Raw genomic sequence first — 25,653 nt, forward strand, 5'->3', positions numbered from 1 at the left:
CACACTATATATATATATATATATATATACACACAATATATATATTTATATATATACACACAATATACATATAGTACAATATACACTTTATATATATATATTTATGAGAGAGATATATTTATATATATATATATATATAGATACACACGTATTTAAACTCATGCAGACAGGGAGTTAACCAGACTTTCAAATACACACAGAAATGTCTGCGGGAAAGAAACATTTCATTTTGCAGGTGTGTGTATTTTCTGATATGGCTGTCTAAGCACTATTTTCACACAGTGCTCTTTGTTATTTTTCAAGAAAACTCAATGTTACTTAATTAAAAGTGTAGGAATGTTTTCAGAATCGAGATAAAAAAAAGGATACATGTTTGTCCCACAAGCGGCTATCAGAAACCACAAATGTTCAACCAATTAAAACTACACATCCAATTGGCGTTTGAAATGAGGAGTAAAAGTTTATACTTTTGTTGACCTTGAAAAGGAAACACAGCAATTTGTTAGCCATTGAGCAGTTTCATTTTTATGAGCAAAGGACAGATACCTGCACACATCTTTTGTGCTAATCTGCAATGGCTGTTGAATTCGTTAAAAATCAGAATCCGCAGTTAGGGTATAAATACATGGTATCAGAAGCAATTTTATCAACTTGCGGACACAAAGCAAGCACACGCCAAATCTATGATTTGATTCGAGCAAAATATCCTTACTACCAAGACCGTGGGCATGCGCGCAATTTTAATTCCTCAGTAAGATTCACTTTATCAACTAATGACTGTTTAGAACGTGTGCAGGATAAGCTAGAAGACAAGTATGGTTTCTGGAAGATTGCGAAGGAAAAAACATTTCACCGTGGAAGACGGCACACATATTGTGCTTAAAGGCATATTTATTCCTAATGCCAATAGCAATGGATCCGCTACTACTGTTCCGTGTGAATCGATACCTGCTGCAATATCTGCACCCTCCATTCCTGAAATCCACATTGTACTAGAACAAAACTACTATGATTATGTAGCAAGCCTTTCAGCTGAAAATGCATTGGAATGGGTACCCGAAGAAATGAACCTACCTCCGGACCAATTGTTTGAAGAAAGCAGTGGCGATTCCTATGAGCGCTTCATGGAGGAGATGTGTGTCATACTGGATTCAACGTTTTGGTCAAGCGTGGATGAAAATCCCTTGCATTTCTGGAGCGACCAGTTGCAGGCAGACGAAGAGTTAATTCTAGAAGAATGGTAAATATAACAATCGTTATGCGTTGACTCTGCGTTTACATTTTTTTTTTTTTGTAACCACCATTTTCACTTTCAATGCGTGGATACAGCGTAACATTGCAGACTGCATAACATGTAGCGATCACAAAGAAATTGTTTCCTAATACAATATAGTAGAACCTGAAAGAGTAGTACACATTGCTGACGGAATAAATATACGTACTTTCCTATCCCTTTAAACATATTAGCAACATTTTACCATAACTCTAACACATACCTGTTTGGTTATCATGCAACATCTACAACATTTAAAACCGGGTCCACCACGTATGACCCTTGTCATGGGCCAAGGCGTCCTTAAAAAGGATTACGGATGTAAGTCCCGCCCCCAAGCGACGTGCGCACCTCAAAGCCTATTGGCTGTCATGCTTTGTTATAGTAACGGTAACTGCAGTGTGTCATGCGTGCGGATCACTGTTTGTAGGCGTCAACTGGGCGTTAGCCGAATGTTAATTGAGTGGGAGGAGTGTTAGCGTGCGTTTCACGCTGGCTTAACATGACGTCACACGTATTGCATTTGCGCATTTTGTTATCGGCCGTGCTTTCTGTGGAAACACGTCTGTTTAAAAATAATACAGATGTACTCGTTCATAACGAATGTAGTTTCGTCTTCATTGTAGTTGAAATAAAGATTGTATGTTTACTGGTATTTTCAACATGTATTGAACGCACAACGTACGCATTGTTTTGCGCATGCGCTAACAGTTAGTCGACCCAAGCGTGAAGTGCGTGCGCACACTAAGATGTGCGCGCACATTTTAGTATTCAGCCAACGTTCACTTCATATACATAGTTATGCCTGCTACAAATTTAAAGACACATTACATACTGATGTACACTTGTACTTCTAACATATAAGTGAGTGACGTGTGCATGTACACAATCATATAGAGCTGTGTAACGCGTTGTCACGGATACATATATAGTAAGGTGCCATCTTTGACCATCATGTGTTTGCTGTATTTCAGAGATGTCGGGGAAGATACAATCGGATCAATGTATGATTTCAGAAGAGTCTACCTTTATATGAGATGATTGTGATGAGGAGCCACCGACTACTATACTACATATGGAACTAATTTTATATTGCTTGCAGCGCTTATTAACAAACAATTAAAAATGTGATACCCCTATGCCTATATTGCATAAGCACTTAATTATCATAATGATGTTGCAAAAGAGTGCCTCATGCATTTTTATTGAGTGTTCTTTAATTACTACTAGCATTTTATGGCATGGTGTGTTTTATATATAACAACCATTCCCACTCTGCTAACACATTTGTGTATTCTATTGTGTAATGGAACGTATGACTGTCGAAACTATGTAACAATAATAATAATTATAATATGAGCATGTTCATGTATAGCGCTGCTAGTTGTACGCAGCGCTTTACAGACACATTTTTCAGGCTGAGGTCCCTGGCCCATGGAACTTACAATTTTTTTTTGGCCGCCTGAGGCACAGGGAGATAAAGTGACTTGGCCAAGATCACAAGGAGCCGACACCGGGAATTGAACCAGACTCCCCTGCTTCAAACTCTCAGTGCCAGTGTGTGTCTTTACTCACTGAGCCACTCCTTCTCCCAATGTAAAGGACACTTACAACCAACTAGCCATTTCTTGTTAAAAATCTCTTGTTACATAGGTATGTTGATAAAATGGTTTGGGACTGTAGCAAATAATGTTATTGGCCAGATGTTGTGGTCCCCTACAATGCATGATGTTCTGAATATGACATCAACATCATGTAATGAATTACGTTTCTGTGTATATTTCATTAACCTAACTAACTATAGTTTACTGTGTTTATTAAACGTTCTAAAAATAAATAGTATAGTCAATATGATGATATAAGCTACCATAATAAAGCTGCTGTTATCATTTGTCGGTGTTATACATGGATCCTACCCAAATTGATACAGACACAAACAGTTGTCTTAAAAAGTGTGTCTATGCTAATGTGCACGTGATTGACGTTACAATTTTCAGAATACTTGATAATTATCATCATGATAATGATGAAGTGACGTGATTGACATTCCAAAAATATTACCAACATTGTCATATTGGGAAATTAGAAATGCTAAATGACAGTAACATTTGCGACAAAATTGTGTTTTCTGTTAACAGTTTTACACTTGGTACATGTAGGACACATCCACACACATGTGACTTATACATACACATGTCACAAATTTAAATTAATGTTGACTATTAAGTCCTAGCATTAATAAACACCTACATTGCTAAATATAAGATGTAGTACGCATTGTTGTGATTACAGGCATTCATGCATGGAGTGTTATGATCAGTCAATTTCATCCGTGATGAATGATCTCCCGTAAGTAAACAAATAAGTACAGTTATCCCCTTTTCTCCAAACACCTCTATATTACATTAATGGAATTTATAAGGAAACATACATAAAATGTGATGAAATGGGAGTAATAACTTTCTAATACAATGCACATGAAACCTCAAGAGTAGCTAAATGCATATACATGATACAGAAAGTACATGTATGTTACATTTGTGTTTAAACCAATATGTTGGGTTTCTACTTCAAATAATTATAGGAAGATTGAGGTAGGCACATGTTATGAGAGATGTCAGCAACTATACATACCATGATCAGTCATACTGGAGCTATACCTATAATGCAAAGGAACAATATATAAATTGCAAACATTGACATGCCATCTTCAGTACCGTAAACAACACAGCAAAGTGTGTATTTGGTGTTAAATGTGCAACACCATGTATATTTAATGACATTCAACATGTTAAGCAGCCTGGTGTACACATCATATGGATGTACATGTTACACTGCACCAATAACATTGTATGTAAGCATACTAGAAGAATGAATGAGTATGGGCATACTATGGGTATTGTGTTTGCATAAGGAACAACACAATGCTAAAATATTAGTGCTTTGTTACCCCAGTTGTATTCACATACACACAACTAATGTACAATGGAAGAGGGATTATATAACCTGTGCAACAATAACATACCGGTGCCACATCCCTTTGTGCACACAGCAGAGAAAAGAAAGGTGTGCAACCCATATTCATCTGTGTCCTAACAGAAGGTTATATAAAGAAACATTATTGTTAATATAACATAATTTAACTATAAAAGTAGAACTTGGAACATATCTGTTTTTACTTACAAGAAAAAAATGAATTGATGAGATTCTGGCGTGTCTGGCCACCACTGGCTGTTTGTTCATTTTCAGCAGCTACATGGGTGGGATGCTAGTCTACCAAAGGCTCAGCTAGGTCTGATTGTACATTGTGCCTGAGTGCAACATTGTGCAAAATGCAACAGGCAAGGATAATATCAGACACTTTTTGAGGCTTGTATAGAAGAGCCCCACCAGTTCTGTCCAGACACCTAAATCTGGTCTTGAGTAGGCCAAATGTCCTCTCTATAACAGATCTTGTAGAGATATGGGCTGCATTGTACATCTCCTCTGCTTCAGTTTGAGGGTTTAGCACCGGAGTCAAGAGCCACGGCCTAATTCCGTATCCCGAGTCACCTATAATGAATGGAGCACACATAAGCTTACATTAGTGATAAGATTCTACAATGCCAACATTCCTAAATAAAAATGTGTTTTGTGTTATAACATGTAAATCTGTACTCACCCAGCAGCCAACCATGTTCAAAATGTCCCTCTTCGAACGCATGGAAGACTGAAGAGTTCCTCAGGATAGAGGAATCGTGACTGGAACCAGGGAATTTGGGTACCACATGCATTATCCTCATCGTGGCATCACATACCACCTGTACATTGAGTGAATGGTAGTGCTTACGATTGCGGTACACATGCTCACTCTGACTAGGTGCAATCAAAGCAACATGTGTGCAATCGATTGCACCCAGCACAGATGGTATCCCTGCTATATTATAAAAGCCAGTCCTGACTTCCAGCCACTCTGTTGCCTCTGTAGGAAAATGAATATAATTCCTAGCGCGTTTATTGAGTGCATAGAGAAACTGGGTAAAGGCCCGCGAGAATGTATATTGCGAGACCCCGCCCACTATGCCCACAGTTGTCTGGTATGACGCGGAAGCAAGATAATGTAATGAGCACAGCATTTTAACAAGCCCAGGGACTGCACGACCTCTGGCTGTGAAAAAATCTAAATCTCCCCTTATCTCCTCATAAAGAGATAAGATTGCTGCTGAACTCAAACGATAGCGACTTACAATCTCCTCCTCACTCATCCCATCTAACAGGGTTCTCTCCCTGTACAGACGCGGACGAGGCACAAGTTGTCTCCTCTGTCTTCTCCTCTGATCTCCTGTCCCTCTACCTGTCCCTCGGCCTGTCCCTCTCCCTGTCCCTGTCGTATCCGCGTGACTGTCCCTGTCACTGTCCCTCGGTGTGTCCCTCCCTTGCCCTATATCATTCTCTTGATCATCAAGCATGTCATAGAAAAGAATGTTCCTGCGTCTCCTAAACAATCGCAACATTTTGAAATGAGTAGCTGTGAATGAGCAGGTAATGTGCGTCCTTTAAATAGGTATGTGATGATGTCAGGTGACATAGTAAAATGCAAGGTGTTACATGAACATAATAAAGTACTTGTGTGGCAAGCTGTGTGCAGTTGTTGTTATAAGTATTTGTTGTGTGTATTCTGCAGGGAATGATGATATTTGCCAATGATGTGACGTGAAGCTTTGTACAAAGATTGCTTGCAAATAAATAGTGTAATGTGCAATGCATGTAACACTTGTGAACGCAACAGTCAGTCATGTAATTAGACAAAAAGGCTGAGATTGATGTGGGAAAAGTTTTGTGTAACATGTGTAATTAGCCATGTTATTGTCACATGTTGCCAACAATGAATAGTCGTGTGCATATGCATGCATTTCTGTAATGAGGATAGTTGCTATAGAATGAGTTTACAAGGTGTCCCAATGATGAATTACTGTACATGTGTGTATAAGTTAGGTTGAAGTGCTTGTAATGCTACGGTTACAATGTAAACAGGCAATGTGATTGAGCGTCCAATAAGTGACGTCATGAAAATAGGGAGTACCCAAAACTAGATGTAAACATGAGAAGACAGATGTACATGAACGTTTAAAGATGCGTGACACATTACAAGCATTGTGTAATGTAAAGGAACATGAATATACGGTGTATGTGTGACATGTGTAACATCATGTAAATAATTGTCGGTCAGTTCAGTAAAATGTGTGATATGATGTGAGGTTCTCCTTTAAGAGTTGAGTATAGTATTTTCCCTTGCCACACCATCACATGATGAGTAATGTGACCCGCAAATGCTGAAAACATGTAAAAGTAGAATGTTATGCAAATAATACACGTCAGCTGTGACACAATGCAGGGAATGCCCCCCACAATGTAATGCAAATGACGTTTGTATTGTGAGCAATGAAACGTAAACAGTACTATACTGTTATACGTCCCCGCTCCATTGACTCCATTGATGTACAGAAGATTTTTTTTTTCTAAGTGCCGTTCCTGCAGCCTTAGCGATCGTTCTCCCGTCCAAACTGCCAACTTTAGTTGGCGGGAGAAATTGGCCATAACATCTCAATTTCGTAGTGCCGATCAGCCCCGATAAGCTGATTTTTTTTCTTGAATCCAGCTGATTTAAAAAAGTGGCGATCAGTGGCGAAAACAGGCTTATCGGCAGCCGACTGGCCATAACCAAATTATCGGCGCCGAAACCTGCCGAAATCAAGCACTTATCGACGCTTACTGAATCTCAAACCCAATTTTGGCTATAAAATGCCGAAAAATACCTTATCAACGCTTACTGCATGAGGCCCTTAGTGGCATCATGAGAAAGTAGCCTCTAGGGCTTTGACAAAGGGCTTTGCCCGTAACGCGTCAGAGTGGGTGGTTGGTCCCCTTTTTTGTGGTGTCTCCCCTTGTTGACCATTAAAGGAGTTTTTTAACCTATGGTGTGCTGGTTCCTGTTGCTTGTCCCTGGGCTGTGCCCCACTTTCCTCCCTAGAGGCTACTTTCTCCTGATCTTCAATCAAGATGGATGCACGGCTACATGGATTTCCTGCACATTTCAACTCTTTATCAACAGTGAGTGGACTTTGATATTATTCTGATTGTGTCATCTATACTGTTCTGTGACTTTATCTGAGTGTGGTTGGTGAAAACGGGACCCTCAGCCTTTGGTGTGGTGACCCCCCATTACCCTATAAATCCCACTCTAAGATTTAAGCCAATATTGGCAGTCACATGCTTATGAACTTTCAATTTGGATGACAATTGCTGTCAAATCTTCTGAAGCAGTTCTATACAAGTTTTCAAATTATGAAGTCCATGGTCTATGGGACATGAGATATGCTATACCTGTGGACTTTTTCTGCTGCACCAATATTGGACTCTATGTCCTGTTTTCCTGTATTAGTGGCATCATGTCCTTTGCTGCTGTCTCTTTGGAAATCATGGCCAGCTGCCCAGGTGCCAGGCCGGATGAAGGTGCCTGTCCTCTTCAACTACAAATGGATTTCCCGTTAACTAAAAAAATGGGATACATTGATGCTAAAAGATGCTGGATTAAAACATCTTTCAGTATTAATATATCTCCAAAATATTAATTCACCAGATCTATTGGCGGTTCATATTTAGACAGTAATTGCTAATGAACAAAATGTGTTTTAGAGTCTATAAAGCAGTGTCTATAATGGATTCTCATTATCTGAGGAAGAGCCATGTGAGCTGCAAATTTGTAGGCAATTAAAAAAAAAGTAATTGTGTAATAAAAAATGTTCTTTATTAAAGTGAATAATACTTTTTACAAATCTAAGAATCTCTATACATCTACAGTAAATTGATTGGGTGACTGGGGCTGAGAGGAGGTGGAGGTGAATTAGCATGGTCCATATCTGAACCCCTCAGTCTACATCTGCGTCGTCCCAAAGGCAGGTGCCTGATGGGGTTCCCCAAGAGCTGCTCCCCTCTGCACAGAACCAGTGTGCTAAGGGTTAATATCTGGAATGTTAATGCCTCTGGAGGACAAAGGACTCTGAAACCACAGCAGCATTCAATCTGAACCCCTTAGTCTACATCTGTGTCGCCTCAAAGGTGGACAACCACATTTACAACTCTAACTGTCCATGAAATGTCTGTGAATTGCCTGTATAACCTCTGTTCATTTAATGTAACCATGTATTGTTATTATAACTCTGTGCCCAGGACATACTTGAAAACGAGAGGTAATTCTCAATGTATTACTTCCATGGTGTCACGCGCATCACACCTTTCACCTTTGTGTCCCGTATTTTTGGAGATGCCACCTGGCAACCCTATGGATGACTGCGGGCACCACCTTTGAAAATCAAGGAAGTAAAACATTATCTAAAACGGTAAGTACCTTTGGGAACCGTGACATCTCCGTAGCTAAATAAAGCGACTTCAGCTCTGGAGAAACCCTCGGTTTCAATTGGGTAAAAAAAACAATATCCAAAATCGTGGGCTTGCTGCTCTAATCTATCATTTCAGCAGAATTACATTACAAATTGTGTATTGGAAAAGATTTCATTAAAATAACTAGCAACATATTATCATTTAAGGTGAACCCAGGAAAAGACAAGCACCCTCCTCATATTATACACATGTAATCAATACACAGCGACATCAATATTTTCTATGGGAGAAAATTGCAGCCTTTTTATACACTGCTGAAATGATAAAGCTTTCCACAGAGATATCTGTGTATTTTAACAGTCTTGTTTGAGAAGCAACATTGACAAAAACATGTGCAATTCAGTACTACGGATTTCAGCTTTAACAGACCATTGCGAATGAGTAAATATAACCTATGAAACTGATCGCACTGCATATCCACATATTCTTTTGGTGACCTACAGAAATGTCAAGATAATGCTTGTCAGTTGAGTTCTCTCACTGTCTCTCTGCCTGAGGTTTCCTGGCTCCTGCAAGTCCTCCCAGACCCCCCACCCCCTGCTCATGCACCAGCATGCAAACACAAACGTGTCACTTGCCAACTTGCTAACATAAGAGGAAACATTGTTCTGGGGCCAGAGTTTATTTTGCTGCCTTTTTGAAAGGGGAAGCCCTGGTACCTTCCCACGTCATCTACAGCCCTCCCAGAAATGCCTCATGCCTCAGATGAAAGGGATACGCCGTTTTACAGTGTTTGTCGACATACAGGGGTCTTGGGGCCAAAGCATGTGGCAGACACAGAGGAGCAAGAAGGATTTATGGTTACTGGCAGACAGATGTGAAGAGAGGGAGTGTCCGTTGTTGTGAACTAAGCACCAAACACAGTCTGCTTATGGTGGAAACATGGTGCCAATAGAACAGGTTGATCCATTCCTGTTATTTCACTGCATTCGAAAAGCATTCTGGGAAATGCAGCCAGATCTTCCAATTGGCAAAACCCATGATTGGGTCAGCCAGTCAGTTAAGGGCTGCGGTGGCAATCTGTGGGATCCTGGGGTGCCCATTCCTCCTTGTCTTGTGTCGGGACGGACTAAGAGAAATTAAGCATTAACCCAGTCTAATAAGAAATATATACATTAGATAGTACTGTAAGACGATACGTATAATGTGCTTAATCAGTTTAGCAACAGCAATAATAGGTATATACACAGATTATAGGACCAACAGAAATAATATTAATAAAGAAATTCAATGCAAGCTGCACTCTACCGTTTTCTCTATTATAGTCCTATTGTATGTATGTATATCTTTATATAGCGCCATCCAGGTACATGCTGTAGTACTTCACAGCAGTAATACACGTGATATAATAATAATAATATAACACATAGTGGGAATAAGCGCTTCAGACATGACAGTAACAATACGAAAGAGGGAGTCCCTGCCCCAAGGAGCTTACAATCTATTCTATATCTATGCCTCATCAACTTATATTGTGAATATTGGTTTATTCCTCCCCTGTTAGTATCCTATAGTATCCAGATATATATGTGCACCTACAATACTTTGCGTAGAAAGATTCCCATAATAAGTACTAGGAGGCACATTAATAAATGGGATAGAGAACAGAAAAGCCTAAAAACAAGAGTAGTACAAAAAATGGAATACATTTTTTTTTTTAAATTGAACAAAAAACCCAATCGTATAAAGAAAGGAGAGGTAAAGGGAAAGTATAAAAACGAGACGAATAAAGAACATTGTTAGGAATGTTAGACTGACGAATAGAGATGGGTGAATTTTTGGGGCAGATTTGGATCTGTAGTGGACCGGTCGGTTCCTTCAGTCCGCGGATTTCTGCGGATCAATCTCAAAAAGGGCGGTTCGCTTTTTCAGATTTATTATTTTTTATTAGTATTATTATTATTATTACCAATACACTCCGTGGACGGATTTGTAGAATCTGATCTGTTGCTGAATCCGCGACTTGGATTCTACAAATCCGTCCACGGGTTCTATCCATTGGGGTTTTTTTGACGAATACGCACGGATTAAAACCGACCAAATCCGTTTGCAGATTGGACATTGCGAAAGGGATTTTGCGAGGAAAATGCGAGAAAATCCGGGAAACGAATTAGGGCGGATTCGCCTGTCTCTATTGATAAACAGGAAGAAGGAAAAAGTGTGCGTCGGAGGGAAATACAAAATATAAAAAACTGAAAGGTTAAAGTTATTTTTGAATACCTGTTATTCATTATAGTTTTCATCAATATGTGAAGCATATGAAAACAAAACAGAGTAACACACCTCATTTTGGCAAAATTAAGGTCACAGCTTTATTTGCATATACATTAATGCCAGCCAGCTCCCTGCATCCTCCCAATAAGGCTCATATCTTAATGGGCACAGTTAATGCATTGGGGGCTCACCATACAGCTACTCAGCTTCCTGCCAACACCCACATTCAAATAACATTTAGGGTGAGTTGAAGAGCTACTCCCATCCTGCAATGCCCCCCATATCCCACCCCTTGCTTCACTTTTGAGGCTTACATTACAGTCGTCTCCTAGTCCCGGTGCAACGCTGATCCCACCCTTAATCTGTGCCCGGGGTATAACTTTGAGCTGGCCTGGCTAAACTGCCGCTGTGACGACAAGCACAGTAATAACATATTGGCATCTTTATCTGCATTTTGAGGATTTGTTTGCTCAAAAAAAAAAAGTGGGCACGTCGGTGGGCGTCAAATTCTCAGCGTTCTCCAGGTTTGCCTCTGGGACTCGCTCTTTATTCCTGCATTGTCCTGTGATCTTCCACCCACCTGGTCCTGTCTGCCCCTCCACTGCACTGGTGGCACCTCTGGCCCCAAGGTGTGAACCCCCGTTTGGTCACACCTCCCCCGGAATTGTCACCTGGGAACCTTTATGTATGCAGATTCCTGGTCTGGTAAAAGGAAAGGAAGGGGTGAGGCTTTGCTGCCCCTTATGGGGGCTAGATATCCCCATGTGCAAGCTTCAGGGCCTCTGCCCTTCTCTATGGTTTGGTGCTTGATGAGAATAGTACAGATGCTGAAAATGAGGTAACAAAGCTCTGAGATCTACGTTAACACATCTGTACATTGAATAGGCAACAATAACACAGATTTCTGCTATTATAATGCGTGTTCACTATTATCATTTCATAGTCAAGTGCTGCCTCCCTGTGGGGGTTTGGTTACCTGATGCCAGGAGACAGTGAAATGCAGCCGCACTCCCTTCACTGCCAGGACGGGCTTTCAGTAGGCTGGGGTATAAAATGTAATGGTACTGGTTAACCAGATTATTCTTTTTTTAAATGTTCTACATCAGTGGTGGCCAACTTCAGTCCTCAAGAGCTACCAACAGGTCAGGTTTTCAGGATATCCCTGCTTCAGCACAGGTAGGTCAATCAGTGGCTCAGTCTTTGACTGCACCACCTGTGCTGAAGCAGGGTTATCCAGAAAAATAACCTGTCGGTAGCTATTGAGGATTGGAGTTGGCCACTCCTGTTCTTCATTAATCAAATGTTGGGGGAAAGTTCTTTTTACTATACTTTAGACCAGCGGTGCGCCACCGGGGGGGGGGGGGGGGGGGCACGGGCTGTTGCAGAGGCTCTGCCCCGAGGCATTTAATTTAATGCTGGGGTTCACGTGAGGCCTCTGCAATAGAAAAAACTTACCGGGATTCAGACGCTGTGACGCGTCTCCATGGCAACACTTCTAATACACAGTCTCTCCAAATAAAGAAAGAATACATAAATAATATATAAATATATAATTGTGAAGTCCTCAAAGGTTATAACCAATGATGATTGAAGAAAGAAGAAAGTCCTTTCCTCCTGATGATGACACAGCAGAAATGAACTTAGTCCCCAATAAAGTGTGAATTCTTCCTTACTGCAACAGCTGTCCTCTTCAATGAGACAAAAACGGGGACAAAACATTGCGCAGTAACGTATAGCAATGACGCCCTCCTATGTTGATGTCCCGAAAAAATGCCTACTTACTAGAAATAGGAAGATAACGTGCAGTGGATAGAAACTGTATGATGAGCCCTCTGAGTCCAATCTTCTCCAAGGTGGCACGAACCCCACGTGGTATCCCTGGTTCAGATGGATGTCAAAAGGCCCTCTTTCACACAGAGTGTTTCCAGGATCTGCTCCAGTGTTCCTATGTTTAGATCTTCGTATCATGGGATAAAAAGAAAGGGGGATTGCTCAATATCGTCTAAACTTTATTGTACACAACCTCACGTGAACAGAAACGTACTCACAATGTTTCTGTGAATTAAAAGCAATGGATTGAAGTGCCGCAACAGGCTTGATACCTCCGCACAGTCTCTGACAGTCCTTAGTGTACCGTGTGCTCCGCGTGCATCCCACGTTACTCCGGTGCACAGTGATGACGTCACTGTCCCCGATGATAACTCCGGTGGGGGGGGGGGGCAGGAGTTATCATCGGGGACAGTGACGCAACAGCGCTTTGTCAACGAGTGTGGCATAACCCTGATGAAGGTCCCTCCTGGGTGACCAAAACGTTGGTTGCAGTACCCTTTGATCTAATACAGTTTTTTTGTCTGAAGACTACATGCAGTGTGCTGTCTCATTGCTGGACTCCAATCTGGTAAATATTTTTGTTCTATTCATATGGGATAAGCATCTGTTTTTGCCTGGATACTAGTGTGCCAACTGCTTTCTTATATATATATATATATAATCAAAAAATAAATAGATGATACCGTTCTGTGGCTAACGTGTGGCTAACGTTAGCCATAGAACGGTATCATCTATTTATTTTTTGATTATTGAAGCTCGGCTAACACGGTACTGATACCTCTACATATATATATATATATATATATCTAGCACTGTATAATTCCCACACAGTTGGTGGGACGCCCATCTACTTATTGATACTAAATTGAGAATGTACCCTTCTGTATGTCATACATAGAAATGCATGGTGAACTTAGTCTCAGAGAAAAGCAGCCAAATCAAATTCTATGTTTAGCCCATAGGGTGTGAGGGTTTTGAGTTCATACAGTATATCCAAAATGATTCTTTGAAATTTGATTAACTCTATCTCCCCCTCTCCAACATGCCTTTGATGCCTTTGGGCATTCTATTGCTTGTGACAAAGTGATGGTGAGAAAACAGGCGCTAATAAGATACTAGTGTTCACTAATAATTAAGTGCGTAAATAATACACATATAATAGTGTTAAACCTTAAAGTGACTATAAATAGTGCAACTATAAGAAATATATAATAAAAGTTGTAGCCCCCTGCTCAAACCCTCTGGAACAGACTGTCTTGGCTGGTCCCAGATGATCGATACACTTTCTCACAACCCAGGGGGAGCATGTGGGAAAAAAACAACAAAGAAAGCACACTAAGTGCAGACAATAAAGTGCAATGGTGAAGCTTGAATTCAAACTTGGCTCCTATGTGCAGCCTACTCACAGGATGTTAGTAGGATAAGGGCAGTGACAAGATGGGTGGAATCTGGTGGGTCTTTCTGGACACAGACAGGAAGCAACTCGGGCTCAGAGGTCAGGTGCAAAAGTACATGGAAAAATAAAGAAAAACCTCCATGGTGCAGATCAATGATACAAAAGGTAATTTTATGGAATGCTAAAAATGTGCACTTACAATTTAAAAATACAATATAAGCGTTTGTCACTAAAAGTGAATAGGAGTGTAAGTGATGGTTGCCGCAGCTCACCGCACTGCCGACGCCTCGAAGTTCCTGCACAACAGGCTTTCTGTGGTCCCCTCTCCACCGTAATGTGTGGGGATCACCTCCAGCAGTTTCTCCGGCGCGATACGTCACTTCCGGTGTGCACGATCAGCTCCGTCGCGTCACTTCCGGTACGGCTCGAGATTGACAGCTTGCAGCACCAATCCTCTCACTTCCTGGGCGGGTCCACTCTACGCGTTTCGCCAATGGTTTAGTCAATTAGTGACAAACGCTTATGTTGTATTTTTAAATTGTAAGTGCACATTTTTAGCATTCCATAAAATTACCTTTTGTATCATTGATCTGCACCATGGAGGTTTTTCTTTATTTCTCCATGTACTTTTGCACCTGACCTCTGAGCCCGAGTTGCTTCCTGTCTGTGTCCAGAAAGACCCACCAGATTCCACCCATCCTGTCACTGCCCTTATCCTATGGCACTAGTCCCCTTTTGATATTATACTGTAAATGTGTTCACATATCCTGCTCTGTAAAGCCCGGCTAGTTCTACCAATGTACAGCAACCTGCATGGGCATTCAAGCAGATAAATGACAAACTTACTGTGACAGTTAATGTGCCATTGTGTCTGATATTCTGTGTGTTCTTAGAATGACGTTTTTTTTATTTGAACTAAATTTACAGGCAGTGCATTTGGTACAGGTGTAATATCCTTTAATGTTATTTTTAGAGGCATGGAAATCCTTACTGATTTCAACTGAGGACAACTTGGTGATTAATTTAGTTTTAAGGTTGGAGAATATCTTTAAGAAATATATATTTTCTAAGAATTCCAGAATGTTTATTTAGAATGTTTTAAATCTTTGGTGCCTTCTTGATATATTGTGTAATGAATGGCACTCAGTTGTTTTCCTTTTTGGTCTTGATCTTATATTCCAAAAGAGTGGATCTGTTAATGTCATTCACTTTATACATTGCTATATCTAATTCTTTTTGGGTATATTCTCTGTCCAAGAATGTCTTTTTTAGGGCTTCTGCTTGTTCCAAAAACACTCCTTCATTTGAGCAATTACGCTTGAGCCTTATAAGTTGTCCCTGGGATATTTTTTACCCATTTGGAATCATGATGACTACTAGCTAAAAGAAAATTATTATCTCGGACATTCTTATAGTATGTCTTAGTCTGTGTCGTATTATTAGTTAAATAAATTTCAAGGTTTAGGAACTATTTGTCCTTTGCTTTGCTTGAAAGTAAAATGTAAGTTTCTATCATTGTTATTGAGATACATTTTGAATGGTTCTAGTTCATCCAGGGTGCCACTCCAGATTAAAATTACATCATCTATGTAGCGCCACCAGAGCAGCAGACTTGCACACAATGGACAATTGGACCAGATTGCGTCATACTCCCAAATGCCCATAAAGATGTTTGCATAGCTGGGTCCGAATCTGCTTCCCATAGCGGTACCACATATCTGCAAATAGAACTGATGAACTAATGTAAAGAAATTATGATTCAAAATGTATTTGATGCCCTTGACTAAGAACTCACCTAATGCTGCTGGCATGTTTGGATCTTTCTTTAATGTACGTATAATTGCTTCACATCCCAGTTCGTGTGTGATAATGATATAAAGTGACGTAATGTCACTTGTCACAAAAATATAGTTTGATTGTCATTGAACATTTGAAGGACTTGTGTCATATCTCTAAGATACGATTGTAGCTTCACTACATACTTTTGCAAATGATAGTCAATAGACTCGGATAGGTATGAAGGAAGGGATTGTATCCCCGATATTATCGGACGTCCTGGAGGGTGAGTGATATTCTTATGGATTTTTGGGATTGCATAGAAGATTGGGATCCGGGGGTGTTTGGTTGTCAGGAAATTATGTTCTTTTTCATTTATTACTTGATTGTCCAATCCTTTTCTAAGAAGAATTCTCAACTCTTCACAGAATTGGATTGATGGATTATTGTCAAGTAATTGATATGTATCTCTATCACTCAGGATTCGATTTGCTTCTGCTTTATAATATATCGTATCCCTGACAACCGAAACTATATGGAATATGAAGACAGAAAACAGCACACAATGCTCATAGTTAAGTAAAATTTAGTATAAAAGTCGTCATAGAAAGGGTAAGTATTCTGCGTACATCAAAGTAGTTCTTTTAAACATTTCATGTTACAAGACAGGAGTTACCACACTGGAACCAGACGGGATGTCAGACGCCATCTGATCTCTCTTGGATGGTGTTTGGATAGGGTTGGTTTTCTCACGGTAGGTGGCACCACACAAGCGGACACGATAGATCCTCCTCAGCGTGTACAGGAAACAGTCTCTTTAGCGGTAATTACCGCAAAATAGATATTTAAAGACAACCTTCCAGGATCGCATGCACAGCAGTGTTAGCGTAGAGACACCCGACGTCACGAGCGATCGTGACTAGGAGGTATCGGTAGGGGAATCGCAATGGAACAACTGCAGGCTCCAGTGGAGCAATAGGGATACTAATGTCCATAGAGAATAAAAGGACTCCAGCCCAGAGGTAGCTCAGACAATGCGAGGCGACAGTTGATGACGTCACTATGTATCGCCACAGCAATTGCGGCTATGCAGGATATGTCAAACAACCAATATTAAGCCGCACGTCAGAACTTAGGGCTCAAGGAGTCAAAAAAGCACACAACAGTGTAAAATCTGATACTGCCTGTATGCCAGTATCTCCTATGCATTTGATTCCCACAGTCACATGACGGGGGACATTTTGATGCATAGGAGATACCGGCAAACTATAACGTGGCTTGTATCTCGGGAAGCAAGGGGTCTCCGGACCTGAAATCAACGCGTTTCTGCTCTGGAGACCCCATGCTACAATACACTAGTAATAAAAACATAATTACAACTTTTAACAGATTCGTAACCATAGCGGCTATCTGCTACGGTAATGAAGCTCCCTTAATGTCATTTTTATTAATAGTGTGCGGGAGCAGGGGGTCTCCTGAGCTGAAGCGCTTTGATTTCAGCCTCAGTGACACCCTGTTTCCCGAGTTATAGGCCCTGGTATGGGGCATCGGGTGCCAGTCTCTGCGCCATTTTTAAATCGTCCGCGTCACGTGACCGGAGGGATTAAAATCATCAATGAGATACCGGCACCCCATATCTGGCCTGTAACTCGAGAAGCAGGGAGTCCCCGAGGCTGAAATCAATGCGGTTCAGCTCAGGAGACCCCCTGCTCCCACACACTTGTAACGGGTATTCCCCCCACCCAATCTCATATATAGTGTGGGTGAGTAGAACATGCGGTGTTACCGGTGTGGTGCGTATACCTGCAGGCTCACAGGAGGTCTGAGCCTCCGCTAATGAGAGCCTGGGGTGAATCCTCTGGAACAGATCTTCGTTTACAGCGCTTCCACCTATGTAGGATTCTATGGACGTGTAGAATGACCCTACATAGGAACCCAATTAGAAACCACACACACAGTCAGTGATTATAATAACTAAGGACTTTACTAACGAATAATAATGATAACCTGTGTCTCTCTCACGGTGAGACACTAACAGTGACGTCTCGCAGGACGATTCCCAAACACTAGGTGATCCCACCCAGTGTCCCAAGAACCCCACCCAATGTCCCGTACTCCTACAGAGATAGTCAATGGGTGACTGCGCAGTCACTAAGAACCTCTAGGCCTGTTGGTGCACATGTGATGGTATAATATCTGCCGAGCACTCCGGTGCTCGGGTCAGCAACAAACTTCTCAAAGGGTCAGACGTGTGATGAGTCCGTCTGATCCTCCAACCGAACTCCTTACACGTGCGGACCACTAGGGCGGTCCCACTCTGGAATCGTCTCTGTGTACCCCAACGTGGGTCCAACCGCTTCCACAGGAACAGCAGCAGCCGCTGTGTCCCTATCTATATAAATGGTACTAACGTGACAGGAACCCTAACCTAGGGCCTGTCCCTATAGTACAGCAACCTGTAGTGGCTTGGGGAACTCCTAGGGCCAGCAGGGGGTAATGACCTGTCCCACTCCCCCAACTACCCAAGTCCCTTCGGTAAGTGATCTGGAATGGACTAGAGTACTCTTCCATGCAGTACTTGGGCGTCTACCTACTGTTGGCTAGCCTAGTGCAGATCCTCTCCAGAATTCCTGACCTCGTTAACAGGCTATCCCTTCAGGCATCCTACCCCTAGCGCTACCTCAAGGTGACTAGAACAGCTATAGCCCTTCTCCAGACCCACTACTCTCTGACTAGTCCCAGCGCCTACCGCAGCAAGCTGTAACTCACTGGAGGCTGCAGCCAACGTGCTGCGCAACAAGGTGCCTGCCTATCAGACCTCACAGCACTGCTCGCTGTGACCCTGACAATGCATCACTCTAACAACACTAAGGGCAGCGTCCCTATCTTGGGCCTCCCTCAGTACTTAACCCACTACACTAGCGGGGGGGTTGGGGCCTACATGGGGTGTGGGTACCTATGGAGTGCAGGAGCTGCTCTCACTCCCCGCACCCTTCTTCCCTCACAGCTCCCTAGCTCCAACTCTCTATCACCTTCTGAACAGTTACCCACCCAACTAGTGGGGAGTTGGGGTCTACCTGGAGTGTGGGTACCTATATGGGGCAGAAGCTGCACTCGCTCCCTACACCCTACTTCCCTAACAGCTCCCTGACTCCAACTCTCTAACTGCAGACTTCCTTCTCTCAGCTCCCACTAATGTAAGTGGCAGGGTCCCTAACCTGAGGGCTGCCCCTGGCAACACTCACCTTACTGGGGAGCTGAGCTATCCTGGACCAAAGGGGGTGCTGGCCTAATACAGGGGAGTCCCTCTCTCCTGTACCCTACCTCCTTCCCTTGTCTGCCTCCTTGCTCTGCTTCTTCCTGACTGACGTGACTCATGCAAAGCCCGGGAAATGTATCTCTTTTCCTCCAGGGCAGTCCTACATCTCTATTGGCTCCTATCAAGCACCTGGTGCCTGCCTCGCTATGCCTCATGGGAATTGTGGTCCCGAGGCCCCTACAATAACATTGGGACCGCGTGCGTTCCTCCCCTCTGCCTACACTAACTCCTAATGGCCGCCTCAAGCTCTCCCTATGCTTCCCTACTCTCGCGCGACCTCCTAAGAGCTGCCTTAGCTCCCTACCCCTATCTGCGCATGCGCGACCTATCTGGGGCTCTCCTGCCCTCGCGCGATCACTGCGCATGCGCGACTTGAAGCGCAATGGCGGCGCTCTCCTCGCCGGCCGCCGGGACCTTAGAGACGCGACCGCGGCCTTAGCAACGGCCCGATCGCTACCCCGGCAACCGGCCCGCTCGCGGAGACAGCGCACCGCTCCCTGCAACGGCCCCCACCCTTGGGATGGCCGTCGGGTCTGCCGCTGGCCTCCGGCAGTACCCAGCATCGCTTGTGCCCACGGAGGCTCCCGAGGGGGTCGAAGGGGGCAAAGGGTGACCTGGCTACACTCTCCCCCTGGTGAAACACCCAACGCCCTCGCTTGGGGAACGACATAACAGGGCACAATTTCACACACTGACAAATGGCATGGCATACCCCGTACACTTAACAGATCGGCTTTAACCTCACCAACACATGTCACATCACACCCCATAATTCCCGAGGCTAGCTGAGACCATTTGTGGGGTGCCCCTAACTGATCAGGTGTGGGTACCTCACTTTTGCGTCCGTGAGCCTCTCCCAGAAAATTCTCTTGAAGAGCACACTCTGGGGTGACAGTCACTGGTTCAGTACTACTTCCTCCCCCTGGTGGAAGGAATAGCACAGTGTCTTTCAACCCGGTCTTTACCTGGTCATCCACGCCTTGGAAACAGCAGGCCAGGCGGCCAAGACCTTTCCCACGGTCCACTACTTGGCGGATGGGCCGCTTCTCTTTCAGCAAAGTCTCTGTTTCACCTGGCAGGGGGTAAAGGGTAGATACCTTACCACTGCGGTGATTCACGGTGTCCAACAGGTCCTCGGGGACGCTGTCAGTTCCCACCTTGGTAGTATCGGGACCTGTCCTCAACTCTTCTGGGACAGTCCACTCACTGACTCGAACTTCGGGAGCGTTGGATCCCAGTCCTGGGACCACTTGTGTCGGAGCACACGGGCTCACACTCCGCTCAGAAGCCGCTACTCTGGCCTTCTTCACGGCCACCTCCATCGGAGCCTGTGGGGGGCAAGGGGGTTCCTTACCACTCGGCTGGCTTGCGATGGGTTTCTCTTCTTCTGGCACGATAGGCAGTGGGCACTGGTCCACTCGCACCACTGGACAGCTATCTTCTAATGAGGACACCTCCGCCAGGACGCGATGCCGAGGGGAGCCCTTCGCCCGGGCGACCAGACTTAAGGAGCCATCGTGCTCCACGGTCACCTGGAGGCTCACCCCCAACACCCCTGAGGCAGTCGACTCACCCTTGTCGTCTGTAGGTACTGGTCCCAAGCCTAGGACCGATGGTACCTCTGCAGTAGGTCTGACTGACCATCGAAGGGCACACGGGCCCACAGCAGGGTCCGCAACATTGGAATACACCTCTTCAGAAATCAAACAGTCTAGCACGGCGTCAACGTATGGTTGCAGATTACAGTGTTTGCTCCCCCTGGTGGAATCTGTAGGAAGGGCACTTTCTACAAGGGAGTGGTTCTGGCTCTGCTCTGAGTCACTCACATCACTGGGGAGGGGCTCTGATTTTCGCGCCAATCCCGGACAGATTGTTGCAACATCTTGCTGTGCAGGTTGGCAGTCAGCAGCACGTGCGCTCTCCTGATTTGGCGGGAAACGCCATCCTGCTTGGTCTGCGTAGACTAGGGGGTACCCTTCTGAGGGGCCCCCGGGCATGAACAGTGCGGACGGTGCCTTTGCCAGGCATATATTCTCAGTGTGGGTTACTACAAAAAGAATGGTCTTCCATGTGGACGTGGGATCTTGCTCCTCATCTAAGACACATGTCCATGGCCACTCAGGAATTTTACACATATACTCCCGAACCTTCATTTTGGGTATAGTTACGGGAATGCCTCCTACCGCCACTACCTGTCCGGGGTCTAGGTATTGCCTCAAAGCCCAGGCCAGGACCTCGTCTCCGGACTTCACAAACATGGTGACAAAAATAGGGACGGGACAATTTGGAAAAATAGACAGGGCACCCCAGGTGGTATCTCAGCAGCGCCTCCAAATGTAACGGGTATTCCCCCCCACCCAATCTCATATATAGTGTGGGTGAGTAGAACATGCGGTGTTACCGGTGTGGTGCGTATACCTGCAGGCTCACAGGAGGTCTGAGCCTCCGCTAATGAGAGCCTGGGGTGAATCCTCTGGAACAGATCTTCGTTTACAGCGCCTCCACCTATGTAGGATTCTATGGACGTGTAGAATGACCCTACATAGGAACCCAATTAGAAACCACACACACAGTCAGTGATTATAATAACTAAGGACTTTACTAACGAATAATAATGATAACCTGTGTCTCTCTCACGGTGAGACACTAACAGTGACGTCTCGCAGGACGATTCCCAAACACTAGGTGATCCCACCCAGTGTCCCAAGAACCCCACCCAATGTCCCGTACTCCTACAGAGATAGTCAATGGGTGACTGCGCAGTCACTAAGAACCTCTAGGCCTGTTGGTGCACATGTGATGGTATAATACCTGCCGAGCACTCCGGTGCTCGGGTCAGCAACAAACTTCTCAAAGGGTCAGACGTGTGATGAGTCCGTCTGATCCTCCAACCGAACTCCTTACACGTGCGGACCACTAGGGCGGTCCCACTCTGGAATCGTCTCTGTGTACCCCAACGTGGGTCCAACCGCTTCCACAGGAACAGCAGCAGCCGCTGTGTCCCTATCTATATAAATGGTACTAACGTGACAGGAACCCTAACCTAGGGCCTGTCCCTGTAGTACAGCAACCTGTAGTGGCTTGGGGAACTCCTAGGGCCTGCAGGGGGTAATGACCTGTCCCACTCCCCCAACTACCCAAGTCCCTTCGGTAAGTGATCTGGAATGGACTAGAGTACTCTTCCATGCAGTACTTGGGCGTCTACCTACTGTTGGCTAGCCTAGTGCAGATCCTCTCCAGAATTCCTGACCTCGTTAACAGGCTATCCCTTCAGGCATCCTACCCCTAGCGCTACCTCAAGGTGACTAGAACAGCTATAGCCCTTCTCCAGACCCACTACTCTCTGACTAGTCCCAGCGCCTACCGCAGCAAGCTGTAACTCACTGGAGGCTGCAGCCAACGTGCTGCGCAACAAGGTGCCTGCCTATCAGACCTCACAGCACTGCTCGCTGTGACCCTGACAATGCATCACTCTAACAACACTAAGGGCAGCGTCCCTATCTTGGGCCTCCCTCAGTACTTAACCCACTACACTAGCGGGGGGGTTGGGGCCTACATGGGGTGTGGGTACCTATGGAGTGCAGGAGCTGCTCTCACTCCCCGCACCCTTCTTCCCTCACAGCTCCCTAGCTCCAACTCTCTATCACCTTCTGAACAGTTACCCACCCAACTAGTGGGGAGTTGGGGTCTACCTGGAGTGTGGGTACCTATATGGGGCAGAAGCTACACTCGCTCCCTACACCCTACTTCCCTAACAGCTCCCTGACTCCAACTCTCTAACTGCAGACTTCCTTCTCTCAGCTCCCACTAATGTAAGTGGCAGGGTCCCTAACCTGAGGGCTGCCCCTGGCAACACTCACCTTACTGGGGAGCTGAGCTATCCTGGACCAAAGGGGGTGCTGGCCTAATACAGGGGAGTCCCTCTCTCCTGTACCCTACCTCCTTCCCTTGTCTGCCTCCTTGCTCTGCTTCTTCCTGACTGACGTGACTCATGCAAAGCCCGGGAAATGTATCTCTTTTCCTCCAGGGCAGTCCTACATCTCTATTGGCTCCTATCAAGCACCTGGTGCCTGCCTCGCTATGCCTCATGGGAATTGTAGTCCCGAGGCCCCTACAATAACATTGGGACCGCGTGCGTTCCTCCCCTCTGCCTACACTAACTCCTAATGGCCGCCTCAAGCTCTCCCTATGCTTCCCTACTCTCGCGCGACCTCCTAAGAGCTGCCTTAGCTCCCTACCCCTATCTGCGCATGCGCGACCTATCTGGGGCTCTCCTGCCCTCGCGCGATCACTGCGCATGCGCGACTTGAAGCGCAATGGCGGCGCTCTCCTCGCCGGCCGCCGGGACCTTAGAGACGCGACCGCGGCCTTAGCAACGGCCCGATCGCGTCCCCGGCAACCGGCCCGCTCGCGGAGACAGCGCACCGCTCCCTGCAACGGCCCCCACCCTTGGGATGGCCGTCGGGTCTGCCGCTGGCCTCCGGCAGTACCCAGCATCGCTTGTGCCCACGGAGGCTCCCGAGGGGGTCGAAGGGGGCAAAGGGTGACCTGGCTACACACTATTAATATAAATTACACTAAAGCAGCTTCATTAACTTAGCGGATAACCAGGGCAGGTTTTTTGATGATCAATGTCATTTGCATATGCAGGTATATTTGCAAATCATTGATTTTACTCAAAAAGGTCGGTGTGGTTTGGGGTCCCTGAAGAGAGGTTTGAGGACGGCTGCTCTAGTAACATCTCACTTTGACAGCGGCAGACATCTATTGATAAAGATTTGCATACTTTGTTAATACAACATGTATGAGATGACCTTACAGAATATATGTATTGGTGACACTTTTCAAAAGAGACAAACTATCTAAATATGTCTCCCATATAATTACAGAGCCTTCTGCCTGTGATGGGATGAAAAAAACAATAACTATTCATAAATATTGCCATACATGAGCAATTAGGACTGCGGAGGTCCATGCATCTAATGGTCCATCTGTCAGACAGTACTGTATCTATGCGTTACATTTGCTTTTCTATGGGACCAATGCAACTAAAACACCTCACTACAAACAAGCACCTGTAATATATTGGTTGATTTTCAAAGCATCTTGTATGAAGTCAGGCAAAAGAAAGAGTTAAATGTCTAGCAGCACTTTATTCTCCAATTAATATTAACTTCTTCAACTGGTGGGCATTGATGGCCAGTGTGGGACCCAAACAAAAGATATAAGCTTTTCATGGACAAATAAGTAGCCTGTTGCTTTCTCTTAAGTTTCCTTTTATGTCCTTTTTCTGTCTTTCTCTTGCCTTTGAAACGCGAGTCATTCTTTGTTTAATTAAGTGCTTCCCTAATTGCTGTGTCGCTGGGACAAGGTGGCTTACAAAGGCTGAATCTGCGGAGGAAATATTCTCTAATTAGCAGGTGGCTTTCTGTCTGTTGAAGAGCCAGAAGTCAGTGATGTGCTCAGCGGACAAAGACATACGGAGGTGGAGGTAAGGGGGAAGAGGCACTAAGGGGCCATGCATCAAGTGCAGGTATGGGGTTATCGCACCGTGCAGGCGTTAACTGCTATTCAAGTCAATGTGAGTTAACGCCGGAGCGAGTGGGAAAACCTGTACCTGCACTTAATGCATGGACCCTTTAGAGAGGTTGTTAGACCATATTATCTAAGTTCTGCACACCATAAACCTTTACCCATAGTATAACATCTTTACCCTTTTATAGTCACTTATGTTGAGCAGATGTCGCTCCCCGTGTAACCCCCGTTGATTTGCAAGGCATTGATGAAAGGCCATCCCTTAACAGTTAACTCCTTCAATGCCTTTGGTATTGAGGAAGCGAAGCATGACTCACATTGTCCTACACTCTGGCTAACCTTTTCAATCATAACCACCATTATGAGATGGAGATGGTGGTGTCAACTACCTGGACACTGTTAAGTGGTAAAGTAAGTGGAACAATAGCAGGGTACCCCAAACACTGGTGTCGAGGATTAAATACACACTACTTTGACATATTCGGCGGTTGTTCCTAACCTGCTCAACCCGTCTTACTTTAAACATGTCTGTAAATGTCATATGTAATGGTGCAATATTAATATTCTGCACCTTAGACATGCTTGAAAACAAGAGAAAAGTGTAAAAAAAAATTTTTTCCGTGGTAAAATATTTTATACAGTAGATAAATACACTTCCAATAGAAGCGACTCACAAGAAATCCTTCTAATGGTAGTCGGACCAAGCAGTGATGGCACACACCAGTCATATGCTGTAACATAAGTGGTTGCTGATGAAGACTCTCGCAATATTCTAAGTATCAGACTGCAATGCTTGGAGTTCATCTGCTCTGCCACTTTCTGAGAAGTGAATGCACAGGTAACGCAGCTGCTCAAAGGAAGAAGGTTATG

Source organism: Ascaphus truei, chromosome 6, assembly GCF_040206685.1.
Source record: "Ascaphus truei isolate aAscTru1 chromosome 6, aAscTru1.hap1, whole genome shotgun sequence".
NCBI classification, from domain to species: domain Eukaryota; kingdom Metazoa; phylum Chordata; class Amphibia; order Anura; family Ascaphidae; genus Ascaphus; species Ascaphus truei.